The 12615-nt window shown below is 39.0% G+C and overlaps 1 pseudogene; it reads left to right on the forward strand.

Moving 5' to 3' along the window:
• The first annotated feature begins 2233 nt into the window (after positions 1-2233).
• LOC101601385 lies at positions 2234-3981 on the forward strand (annotated as a pseudogene).
• The last annotated feature ends 8634 nt before the right edge of the window (positions 3982-12615 follow it).

Here is a 12615-nt window from a genome sequence, read left to right on the forward strand (position 1 = left end):
CTCTGACCTCAAACTGAGTTTTTATTTTATAGTTTTCATAACAGAGTGGAGATGTAAGTGAACAAACAAGATGTGGCAATTTGCATGTCTGTCATTTCTGTAGTCAGGCCACCATAAAATTGAGCTCCATTTTACTTTGTTTTAGCCTAAACTCTCTTTCCTTGTTATCATCCCTCTGGGCCCTTTCTGGACAGTCCTCTCTTTGGGATTTTTTCCATCTACTGACAAAAATAAGTTTAGCTCTTCAGCAACTAACTCTTACAGTAACTCCTTCAGTTCTGCTTTAACTTCTTTTCTACCACATGAGTTAGGGAAATTGTTGGGCAAGTTCAAAGTACACAGAAAATGGCCATTGTATCTTTCCAATATGTGAGTGAAAGGGCCAGGTGAGCAAGAGGGCTATGGATAGTGTGGACATAGACCCAAACTAGGGTTAGGATATCTCTTTGATAAGAAGACTTTGTAATTCCAAAGATGGGATATTCCCACTGGACAGCATATGAATTTTGAGGTAGTGATTCATGGTTAGAACTCCTTATAAATGAACTGTATACACTTTATTTTAAGGTGTGTTTGTTATCAATTAATCCTTTTATATAATTTCTTGTTTCTATTTTTTGGGTTTTTTTTTAATTTTGTTTCGTTTATTTTGTTTATTTTGAGAGCAACAGAGAGAGAAAGAGGCAGATAGAGAGAGAGAGAATGGGTGCGCCAGGGCCTCCAGCCACTGCAAATGAACTCCAGATGCATGCACCCCCTTGTGCATCTCGCTAACATGGGTCCTGGAGAATCGAGCCTTGAACCGGGATCCTTAGGCTTCATAGGCAAGTGCTTAACCACTAAGCCATCGCTCCAGCCCTCTATTTTTTGTTTTTAATTCACCTATAATAATTGTACATTTTATGGGAAACTGTAGTATTTCAATACATGTGTATAATGTAATCAAATCAGGATAATTGCTGTAGCTAGCATGTCAAACTTTCCATCTCTTTTTGCACTAAGAACATTCAAAATCATTTGTGTCATTTTTTTTAAATTTAATTTATTAGTTTTCTTTTCAGCAAATACAGGCAGTTTGGTACCATTGTTTAGGCTCATCCATGATCTACCCCCTCCCATTGGACCCTTCTTGTTGATGTAAATGGGTCGTACATTGTGGAGTTAGCTCACAGTTATTGATATGATAAATGTCTCTGCATATCATGACCCAACACGTGACTCTGACATTCTTTCCACCCTCTCTTCCCCAAAATTTCCCTGAGCCATGTTGGGTTCATTTTTGGTCTGCTTCAGTGATGAGGTGTTGGGGGCCTCTGAGGATCTGGGTCTCTGACTTGGTAGGAGTTGATTTTTCTCTGTGTTGGTCTCCTTCCCCTTTGTGCTTGTATCCGGTTCATCAGGAAAACAGCACGATTGCTTGTTTCGCCAATTGTCTTTAGTTTCAGTCGGGCCCCTTTTGAGATATGTTGGGGCAGCTCTCTCCTTAGGATCTGCATCTATCTTTCTTTCTCGGGTATCTGCAGCACAGCTAGGTGGTCGCCATCTTGGCCGGAAGTCCATTTGTGTCATTTTTTTAAGACATTTTTAAAGTCCCTTGCCTCCACCTTGATATTGTTATAGAAATAGATACAGCAAGGAAAGAAGAGCTCTCAGACCAAGGGCAAGAGCCTAGATCTGTTTGCCTGTGTGCCAGTTAGCTTGCTTTTTTTTTTTTTTTTCTTGCCATAGTTCCTTTAAATGTTAAATGGATTATATTAGTCTTACAAGTAGTTATCAGAATTAAATTGACAATATGGGCATAGTAGGAGTGTCTTATGAATATTCCCTATTGTTAAGAGAATTGAGAGTTTCCAGCTGCCCGCTGGGTCTGGTCTGTGGTCCTGCCCTCCTGGCCCCTCCAGACCGTCTCTCGGGGTTGGGGAGCAGCTCCAACGGCAGGGCCATGGCAGTAGCCTCCCAGCCGAGCTGAGCCGCCGCCTTCTGCTCCAGGGACCCACACCTCCACAGGCTGGAGTCGCTGTGGCCCCGAGGCGGCCGCTGCTACTATGCTGGCAGTGGGCCACCGCGTCTCTAGCCCTCCAGCCTCATGCAACAAACAGCAGGATCCTGCCTTTTAATGAAGTCTGCAAACCTGTGTCTTTTGGTTGGGACATTGAGGCCATTGATATGAAGAGTTGCTATTGAAAGTGAACAATTGGAAGAGAAAATTCAACAAAATTTATTATTTGTGGAGTTCCTTCTTAAAGGAAGAATTGATTTGTTAAGATGGATCGGAGCAAACGGAATTCAATTGCAGGATTTCCCCCTCGTGTAGAGCGTCTGGAAGAATTTGAAGGAGGTGGTGGAGGGGATGGGAACATAACCCAGACTGGAAGAGTGTGGCCGTCTTCATATCGAGCTCTTATAAGTGCCTTTTCCAGGCTGACACGTTTGGATGACGTCACCTGTGAAAAAATAGGGTCTGGTTTCTTCTCTGAAGTATTCAAGGTCCAACACCCAGATTCTGGTCAGGTGATGGCTCTTAAGATGAACATGTTGAGCAGTAACTGGGTAAACATGCTGAAAGAAGTGCAGCTCATGAATAGACTCTCCCATCCCAACACCCTTAGGTTTATGGGTGTGTGTGTACATCAAGGACAATTGCATGCCCTTACAGGGTACATCAACTCTGGGAACTTGGAACAGTTGTTAGATAGTAACCTGTATTTACCCTGGACTGTGAGGGTGAAACTAGCCTAGGACATAGCAGTGGGTCTCAGCTACCTTCACTTCAAAGGCATTTTCCATCGGGATCTCACATCAAAGAACTGCCTGATAAAGAGAGATGAAAGTGGTTGCTCTGCAATGGTGGCTGACTTTGGTCTGGCTGAGAAGATTCCTGATGTTGGCATGAGGAGTGAGAAGCTGGCTGTGGTGGGCTCACCCTTCTGAATGGCACCCGAGGTTCTTCCAGAAGAGCCCTATAACCAGAAGGCAGACGTGTTCTCTTATGGCATCATGCTATGTGAGATCATCGCCCGCATCCAGGCGGGTCCAGACTATCTTCCTTGAACAGAGAATTTTGGACTGGACTATGATGCTTTCCAGCACATGGTAGGAGACTGCCTCCCAGACTTCCTGCAGCTCACTTTCAACTGCTGTAATATGGACCCCAAGTTGCGCCCATCCTTTGTGGAGATTGGGAAGACCCTGGAGGAAATTATGAGCCACCTATAGGAAGAAGAGCTGGAAAAGGACAGGAAGCTGCAGCCCACAGCTAAGGGACCGTTGGAGAAAGTGCCTGGAGGAAAGCGACTGAGCTCACTGGATGACAAGATTCCCTATAAGGCTCCACGTCCAAGACGTACTATCTGGCTATCTCGAAGCAGGTCAGACATTTTCTCTCGCAAGCCCCCACATACGGTGAGTGTCTTGGATCCCTACTACCGGCCACAAGATGGTGCTACTCGTACCCCAAAAGTCAACCCTTTCAGTGCTTGTCAGGATCTCAAAGGTGGCAAGATCAAGTTCTTTGACTTACCCAGAAAATCTGTCATCTCCCTGGTATTTAACCTGGATGCCCCAGGACCTGGAACTTTGCCCCTGGCTGATTGGCAGGAGCCTCTGGCCATGTCTGCCCATCGGTGGTGTTCTTTGCCTGGTTCACCTGAGTTCTTGAGTCAGGAGGCCTGTCCATTTGTGGGCTGTGAAGAATCACTATCTGACAGGCCCCCACCACGACTCAGTAGTCTCAAGTACAGAGTAAGTGAAATCCCACCATTCAGGGCATCTGCCCTTCCAGCTGCTCCAGTCCATGAGGCCATGGACTGCTCCAACTTCCAGGAAGAAAACGATTTTGGACCCAGGCCCAAGGGGACCAGTCCATGCCTTGGAGGTGCCTCTGAGGAGATGGAGCTGGAAGAAAGGCCAAGAGGAGTGACTCCAGTCCTGTTCTCTGTCTCAGACACAGGCCTACAAACCCAGAGAGAGCAGGATGGATAAGAAGGGGGTTGGAGGTTAGTCCTTGTCTTACCTCAGGAATGGACCTTCAGCAGAAGCTCCAAGGCTACTCCTTTGGACACTGCCTGACTTCTCAGGACCCCAAAGAGCCAGCGGGCTAAAGGAAAGCCCAGCTGTAAATTGGGCTTCCAATGCACAATGGCTGCATATGAGAAGGCAGGCAGCAATGAGAAGTGTTCCTTTAGTTGGGGCCAACATGATACTAAGCCTCTGCAATCCAGCAGGGAACTGTAGCTCTCACTGACTGCAGTGCACTTCCAAGACAGGACCAGAGGATTGAGCTGGCAGGCAGTTGGTTTCCTGCCTCAGGTCTGTCTTGTCCATTCCAGGGCATCTGAGCTACTGGATGGAAACTGTAGCGGACCAGGAAGCCATTAAAGGGCATGGCTGTTTCTCAGACCTGAAGACTGGGCTGCTTCTTGCCAGTGTCAGACACCTGAATAATTTCTGTATGTGTTTACTGTATGGTCAGACCACATCACTACATTTCTATGCAAGGGGGACAAGGCAATGTGGTGGTTATGATCTTAGCTAACTTGTCCAAATGCCTTTTCCAGTTGATTAATCTATTTTCATATTTATAAAGGAGTCTTAATATGTTGCCTCATCAGCTTTCAGCCTTGTGGTTGGGAGTGGGGCTGTAGGCCTTAGGCCCTGCTCTTAACGTATTTGTCAAGATGTGATGCAACTAGTTGGTTAAGTTTATACTTGGACTAGTTTTCTTCCCTTCCTGTTATAGCTGGAGTTTTGGGAACAGTCTGTTCTTACAGAGCGGCAATAAGAAATAACCAAAGAATGAAGTTGGTCAAATATTTTCACAATTTGTTTCTGATTTTTTTTTTTTTGTAAAAGCTTTCCCAGACACTTTCAGATTAAAAAATTAAGTTGATGTTGCAGGTGTTAAAAAAAAGGAGAGAGAATTATTTGGGGGAAAGATGGACAAGTGCAACCAGATTTTATTGTCTGGAGAAACAGAGAATTTCCCTTCAAGAGAGTGGTGGTCATGATTTCTTATGAGTATGTGTCTTATGAGATATGACAATGAGTCTAACCAAACAAATACCTGAGTAGATGAAAACTACCACAATGTAGAAATTAAATGCCAATATATTAGGGGAATACTGTATAGCAGACACAGTGAGGAAATCAATTACCTGTTTCATCAAAATATGAATATTTGAATACAGGTACATGTTAATTTAACCTATGCTATTAATGTCCCATATAAACTTAGAGAATGTAATAACTCTTGTTTAGTTTAGCTTTGTTGCACTAAATTTATAAATACATAAATATATAACATGTAAATGCATATTTATATAAGCATATAAATATATGAGGCCAATAAAGGGAAACAAAAACAAATTTCATGGATATATAATGGAAGAAATTTAACAGGCTGGAGATATCGCTCATTGGTAGAGTACTGCCTAGCGTGTATGAAACCATGGGTTTATCAACACTGAATAAAAGTACTGACATGACAGAACAAACATGAAACTTTATTTCTGGGTAGTATCAGAGTAAACAATGTAATGACTTGAGTTGAATTCAAGTAAGATAATTTTGAATGTAAGGAATATTAACAAAGGGCACAAAAAAACTTCTCACCTCTAAAAAGTTAAAGTAGCCTTTTTAATGAATAAAAATAAAGAATAATTCATTCAATTTGGAGCACTGAGGCAAGGGAAGAAGAAGTGAAGTAGATTTGGCACAAAATGACTTTTGACATATGCCATGTATTATTTACCAGCTAGCTCTACCATATGCATTAATATGACAGGCATAGTCACTTGATTAAGTGAAGCCAACTGGTCAGTATGTATAGTGAAATTTGGTTTGATGTTTGCAGGTGTATGTGGACAGAGGATAGCAATAGGTAGTTTAAATAGCTTTCTGCTTAAAATAGGAATTGAATAGAGAGTGAGGACATGGGGGCAGAGACTGAGCTCAAGATTCTCAAAAATCTGATGCCCCAAAATGGCAGGGCATGAGGTTCAATATTTTATTTCTTAACAACATCCTATCACTATTCTAGCATTACCTGCTCTCCCTTTAAAGTAAAAAGAAATATTCTATCTGTCTGCATTTACCTAAGAAAAATTCAGTGATGATAAAATAATGGGAAATTCTTTGAGGTTTTAGTAAGAAAGAATTATTATATTAAATAGAAGCTTCTTCCTTTCTGAGAAAAACTGGTTTTCCTCCTGCCTTGCTCTAGAGGTACAATCCCGCTTGGACCATCTGACTGAGTGCTTGTCATGAGGTTGGGTTAGTTCTTTGTTCTCACCTCAAAGGCCCCTGAAGATGGCTTCCTGTCCAGGCTAAAAATGTAGATTTCATTCTCTGCCATTTCCCTCAGCCTAATGCCTCCCCTGCAACAACCTACTATATGAATGAAATACAAAATAAGCCTACAGTTTTTACAGCAATAGAGCTAAAGCCTTTTCTGTTATCATTCGTGTAGCCCATAGGGAATAGGAAATGATCTTGGTGAAGAGATAGCCTGTATAGACGGTGGAATTTAATAAGTTCCTGCTATAATAGACTCATATTTAAATTCTACCAAGTCTCAAAGATCATTCTGCTAAGGCTATCTAATCTCTTACCTCCTCAGTTACAAATCACTATTTCTGGGAGTCTATTTCAAATAAAATAAAAATAGAGATCCTTTTACCAGGCCATTTCCTGTCCTGTAAAAGCTGAGTTTCTTAAGTTAATTATTTTGATATGTGTTACAGAGAAAGTGATCATCTATTAATTAGTATTATTTAGCTTAGGTGATATTACATTTTGATGATCATGAAAATTTGATCATTGATAGCTTTTCTTTTCACTCTGCTTAAAAGAATTCAATTTATTTATAGCGTTCATAGAAGAAAAAAGGCAAATGATTAATTTATGTCCAAAAGTAGTTGGTTATAATATAACACAATTGACCACTAACTGATGGTTCTGAAAATAATCTGCTATAAATTACATATATAATTAAATTAAGTACATATGTGTACACATGAATTTATAACAATTATAGATTCACATTATATTTTAGGATTATAATATTATTTTTAGATATTGGTCACAATATATTAAATAAATGTACAAATATTTGTGTGCTACATATTGGTATTCAAGATAACTATCATGACAAATTATCCTGTGACATTCAGCTTCAGCTATCATAACTTTGAAGACTGATAATGAACAGATCAAATTTCAGTTGTAATATCCATGCTAAATTAACTTTAGACCAGTGTGTAGTTATGTGATGATAATTTAAGTTCTCAGACAGATAAATTTGGAGTATACACCAAAGACAATTCCATCACCAATAATTTCTCTGGGTCCTCTTAGAGACAATGGAGAAGGTCAGTTTGAATAATGGTCATGACCTTTTTCTTATGCTCCCAATTTGTTTTGCATTGCTGTGGTTAGGCTTGTAAGTTACCTGGTTGACTATGATTTAATAAAAAAACAAAGTTCAGTCTTTTGTCCTTGTGAGCCCAAGAATAGTGACTTTCACATAATTGGTAGTCAACAAAAAACATTTGTGCCAAATTTTTGATGATTTAGTAGAAATCTCAGTCATCATTATTTTAGTTTTGATTTATGGCCTAATCACCAGACTACTCTGAACAACTACACTTCCAACAGTGCTCAACACAAACAGTGCTTTTCATAGCTGCTGTGTTAATACTATGCTACATGAGGCAGCAGCCCTATTCACCTCAAATATGCTATTGAAATGGATTTATATTTATTGCATTTGACTTACTAACAATATACCTGAGGCTATAAGCCATGTAAAAATGCATAATTCACACACATTCAGCATCTTAAACTCTACCTAGGGTTTACTTTAAGAAGTTATATTGATTTTGATTTAAATCTCTAAAGAATAGGCAGAACCAAGCTGCTAGGTTGATTTTATTAGTAGTATTTCACTCTTATCCAGTGAATAAGATGGTAATGATTAGAGAACCATAAACCTAAACTCACAGTGTAAATAAAGACCTTCCTGAGAGTTTGTTCTGAGCTGAAATGGAGACTGAGCCGACACCTTTTGAATTTGTTTGTGATTTAGAAATAAACAGATATTATTGAAAATAATAAGAAACCACACACAGACAGACAGACAGACAAACAGACACACACACACACACACACACACACACACACACACACATACACACATCTCACTGTCCCACCTGATACTAGCAATGAGTACTTACATATTTTGAATAGTTTTATTATTCACTGTCTGGCAGTGCTAATAGAAGGTAGAGAGGTCAAGAACACAACATCATCTGCTTCAATCCACTAGATTGTTCTTTCAAACAGTGGAACATGGGTAACATGCTGTCTATGTCACCGGGGTGTTCTGTTCTCACTTCAGAACTGTTCAGAAAGGGAAAAACTAAAGCCTCAGCTAGGTGGAGAAAACTGTTCTCAGCATTATTTTAGTATGTCTTTGGCCCTGAGGTTCTTCATCTGTGAAATTCAGGTGGCCTGTAAGATTCTAATCAGCTTGATTATTCTTTTTCTCTAATTTCCCAGCATGGAAGCAAGGATTGGGCTAAAGAAAGAAATCTTTTCTAATGAAATGAAGAATAATGGATTCATATTCCAATCTATGTATATGACTACAAGGAAAACATTGTCATGGGTAATTTACCTAAAATGTTCTCAGGGAAACATTCTTAAGTGTTCTGTGAATAACAGAAGAGAACCTCAAGATTTTTGAGGGGATTGTTTCTTCTTGGAATTAAGAGGTTTATTAATATTTCAAATGTTTTAAAGGTTTGGATATTTTTAGCCTTATTGATGAGCATGTATGTAAGTATGCATGTATTTGTGTATGGCTGTGGATGACAATGGAATTTGATTCTATGTTCCAAGCTCCCTCAATGTACTATCCTTGGTAGAAACATTTACAAAAGATAGAGAAGGGGAAGTTTTTATTTCAACTGCTGTCTATGTGTTAAATGCTATTTTTGTTGTTTTGTTTCAAGACAGAGGCTATGTAGCCCACAGTGGCCTAGAACTCTTGACCCTCTTGCCTCAGCTTCCCATAACCTGGGTTGACAGATATGCACTACCACACTGTTTAATGTCCAGTATTCTTTATTTCAAGTCTGTTTACTAGAATATTTTGATGAAATCTTATCATGTCCTTAACCAGCTACTTTCTTCCTCCTTCTTACTCCCTATGTTTGAGCTACAGTCAAGGGCATAAGGATGACTTGAAATGCTTACCCTTGAGAATTTCCATTTTTGCAGATATCACTATTCATACCTGATCACTTGGATTGATTATTCTAATATTGGCCTGTGAATAAGCATTTTTCTTATTATTGTGAACAAGTACCTTTCCAGGAGCAATTTAGGGAAGCAAAAAATTTATTTTAGCTTACAGTTACCGAAGGTAGTCTATTATGGTGGGGAGAGCCTGACAGGAGTATTAAGCCAGTGTGTTCCATCATCACATCAGGAGGGAGGGAATAGAGAGGCAACAGTGAACAGGACCAGGCTGTGACACCTCAAAGCCAGCTCCCAATGACATACTTTCTCCAGCAAGTTTCCACATCCTAAACTTTTCATAATCTTCCTGATTATCACCACCATCTAGGGATTAAATATTTAAGCACATGAGCCTATGGGGGACATTTTATATTGAAGTCATCTCAGCCTGGCACTTAGCTGTGGATCATTGTCTATAGTCCTCCCAGAATGAACTTTGAAATACTAGCACTTCTCTGAAAAAAATCTTTTGAAGACTTCTTATTTTCAGGACAAGGAAGGTAATCTTTTGCATTGCCCATGTAACTTTGCATGGTTTTGCCTTGGCCAAGCTCGTCTTGTTCATCTTTCAACCCTACCCCAAATTTCAGGGTCAGCACATACTATCTTTCCTCCTGCAACTTCTTCCTATTTTTGCTTAGAATTTTCACTGATCTTTTTTTCATGTTGCAGCTCCCTTATGACCTTTCTTGAACCCCAAGTTAGACAAGATACACCCATTCTGTTCTTTCCTGACTGCTGTTAGCTTTTCTTCATAATGTATTATAGTCTATAGGATGCAGGGCTATTCACATAGTAGCTCCTTCCTCAATAAAATTTAATGTCATGTTCTAAGGATGTCCTTGCTCATAACCACAGGCTTATTCTCTTGTAAACAATAAATATTCATTGAATTAATTTAAGGAAGTTGTGATAAATCTGTAGCATAATTATTTAAAAGAAAAATGTTTCATTCTATATATAATTCTACATTATAGGAAATAACTTTACCAATAAACATTAATAAGCATTTAAAATCCTGCTCCTGAATATCAGTGTTTTTTTAGGGCTTTTAAGAAAATGGATGTCACTATTACCTCAAAAGACAAAATTTTTATTAAAATTTTCAGTATATCAATTGGGATATAGCCAAAGAGCTTTCATACCATTCATTATTCTTTAATGAAATAAAAATGAAAACTTTGATAATGCTCTGAAGTCCTTCAATCTCTGTAAAGGGCAAAGGGGTCTAGAAACCACAATATCTTGAGAAACAGTAAAAGATCTAAGGGTAGGAAAATTAATGGGCAGTATGGGGCAATATCTAGAATATTATGGAATAGAAGAGGAGGTAGGTTTTTATCTTCTGAAGCACAAAACTAAGATGAATGAGTGGAAATCATATAAATCTAAGTCTCAAGCCACTTAAAAAGCTTTTGACATGAAACATATGCTCAGCAATGAAATGGACTATTTTCTGTGTAAGTTATATATCAAGTCAGAAATGTTGTAGAAAAGATTTCTACATAGGTCTCTGGGTTCTAACATTAATGTCCTTCCCTGACCTAATTTTGTAAAAAGGAATACTATCTAGGGTTGTTTTTGACAACTGAAAGGTTGTCCATCTTTATTAGCCAGGGTTCTCTAGAAAATGAATCTGTATTATATTAAAAACGATTCTTGGATTATATATAGACTAAGGAGTCCAACGATAGCTGTCTATAGGCTGGTGAGTTAGAGAATCTCAGTTCATGAGGCTGGATACCTCAGCATGCCCAACCTGGCACTGAAGGCCTAGAAGACTGCTAGAAAGACGCTTGCCTCTAGTCTACATTGGAAGACTGATGAAGTAGGGTTCCAGTGTCTGTGAAGGACAGCTTAAACAGAGTAGATGCATGTACTAGCAAGTGGCAGGGCAGCTAGGCTAAAGGTTTTGTGTTCTTCACAAGCTTCTATAAGTATAGTCTATCAGCAGAATGTCTGCTTTCCTTGGCTAGTACTTCCTGGAAGACCTGTCATAGATCTCCCAAGAGGCATGTCCCTATTTGATTCCCAATCTGATCAACGTGACAACAGAACTTAAAAGACACATTAGCTATACATTCACATTTTTAAGGACTCTGTTGAATTGATTATTAATTGCATCCCTATTTATGGAGATAGTAAATCTTAAATGTATTCACAGACACTGAAAAACGTACAAGTTCCAAAACATATAAAGAAATCTTTTTTTCCAATTTAAAGACTTAATGTATAGTAAAACGCATGACATTTTAGAAAAAATATTTTTAGGTGTGTGTGTGTGTGTGTGTGCATGTGGTGTGTGCAAGTAGATGTATGTTTATATATGTGTAGACATGTGTGTGGGGGGAGGTAGATGTATACATGTGTATGCACATGGAGGCCAAATATTGGTGTCTTTCTTGCTCATTCCCCACTTTACTTACTGAGCCTGGGTCCTTCACTTGAACCTAGAGCTTGCCAATTTGGCAAGTCTAGTAGCCATCTTCCCCTAGGGATCCCACATCTCCACCTCCTGTGCTTCAGGACTGTAAGCCACACCTACCCGGCATTTACATGGGTGCTTTAACCACTGAGCCATCGTCTCTCCACAGCCTAGAAAAACTATCATGATAAATTTCTAGTGTTTCTGACAGGCACTACTTGTCTTATCTAGTTATTTTGGCAATATTTGATTATGGTTAGACAAATTATAGACAAGTTAGCTTCCTGTTTTTAATGAGCTGGACATGCTTATTAATGAAATTGTTAAATTGGTGCTAAATTGTAGCTTGGAGACTTATTTTTGTAAGGATCTATCTCCTTTTCACTATTTTCTTTTTCCCTCATCATAGAGAAGAAACTTGAATTGGTTTCAGATACATAAGTGAATTTTAATTGTCAAATTTTGTAGGAGTTTCCATATGTTATTGACTTAGTTTTACTTTTATCAAGTATTTGTAATCTGAACAATGTAAACATTCTATTTCCAGTTTTATTTCCAAATCTATATTACCCATTTTGCACTAGACTTTTGGCACTTATCACACATGTATTATCACTTTAGTCTGCAGGACTTTGTTTTAAGCTCAATATTAGTAGCATGCAATATTTAAAAAATTCTCTATATCATCATGTATGTCTCTTGAGTTTCCAACTAGTTTGACATAAGGTGAGTATGCGATACTTCTATTCATTTTGAAGCAATTAAAAAAATGCCTTCATGCAATCTACTACGAGACCAAATGAGGGAGGAAGTGGGGGTTACTTGACAAGCAAGCTGAGAGGCAGAAAAAACTGGCAAGAAAGAAATGACAGGGGGTAGAAGGGTAATTG

The sequence above is a fragment of the Jaculus jaculus genome, chromosome 4, assembly GCF_020740685.1.
Source record: "Jaculus jaculus isolate mJacJac1 chromosome 4, mJacJac1.mat.Y.cur, whole genome shotgun sequence".
Taxonomy (NCBI): domain Eukaryota; kingdom Metazoa; phylum Chordata; class Mammalia; order Rodentia; family Dipodidae; genus Jaculus; species Jaculus jaculus.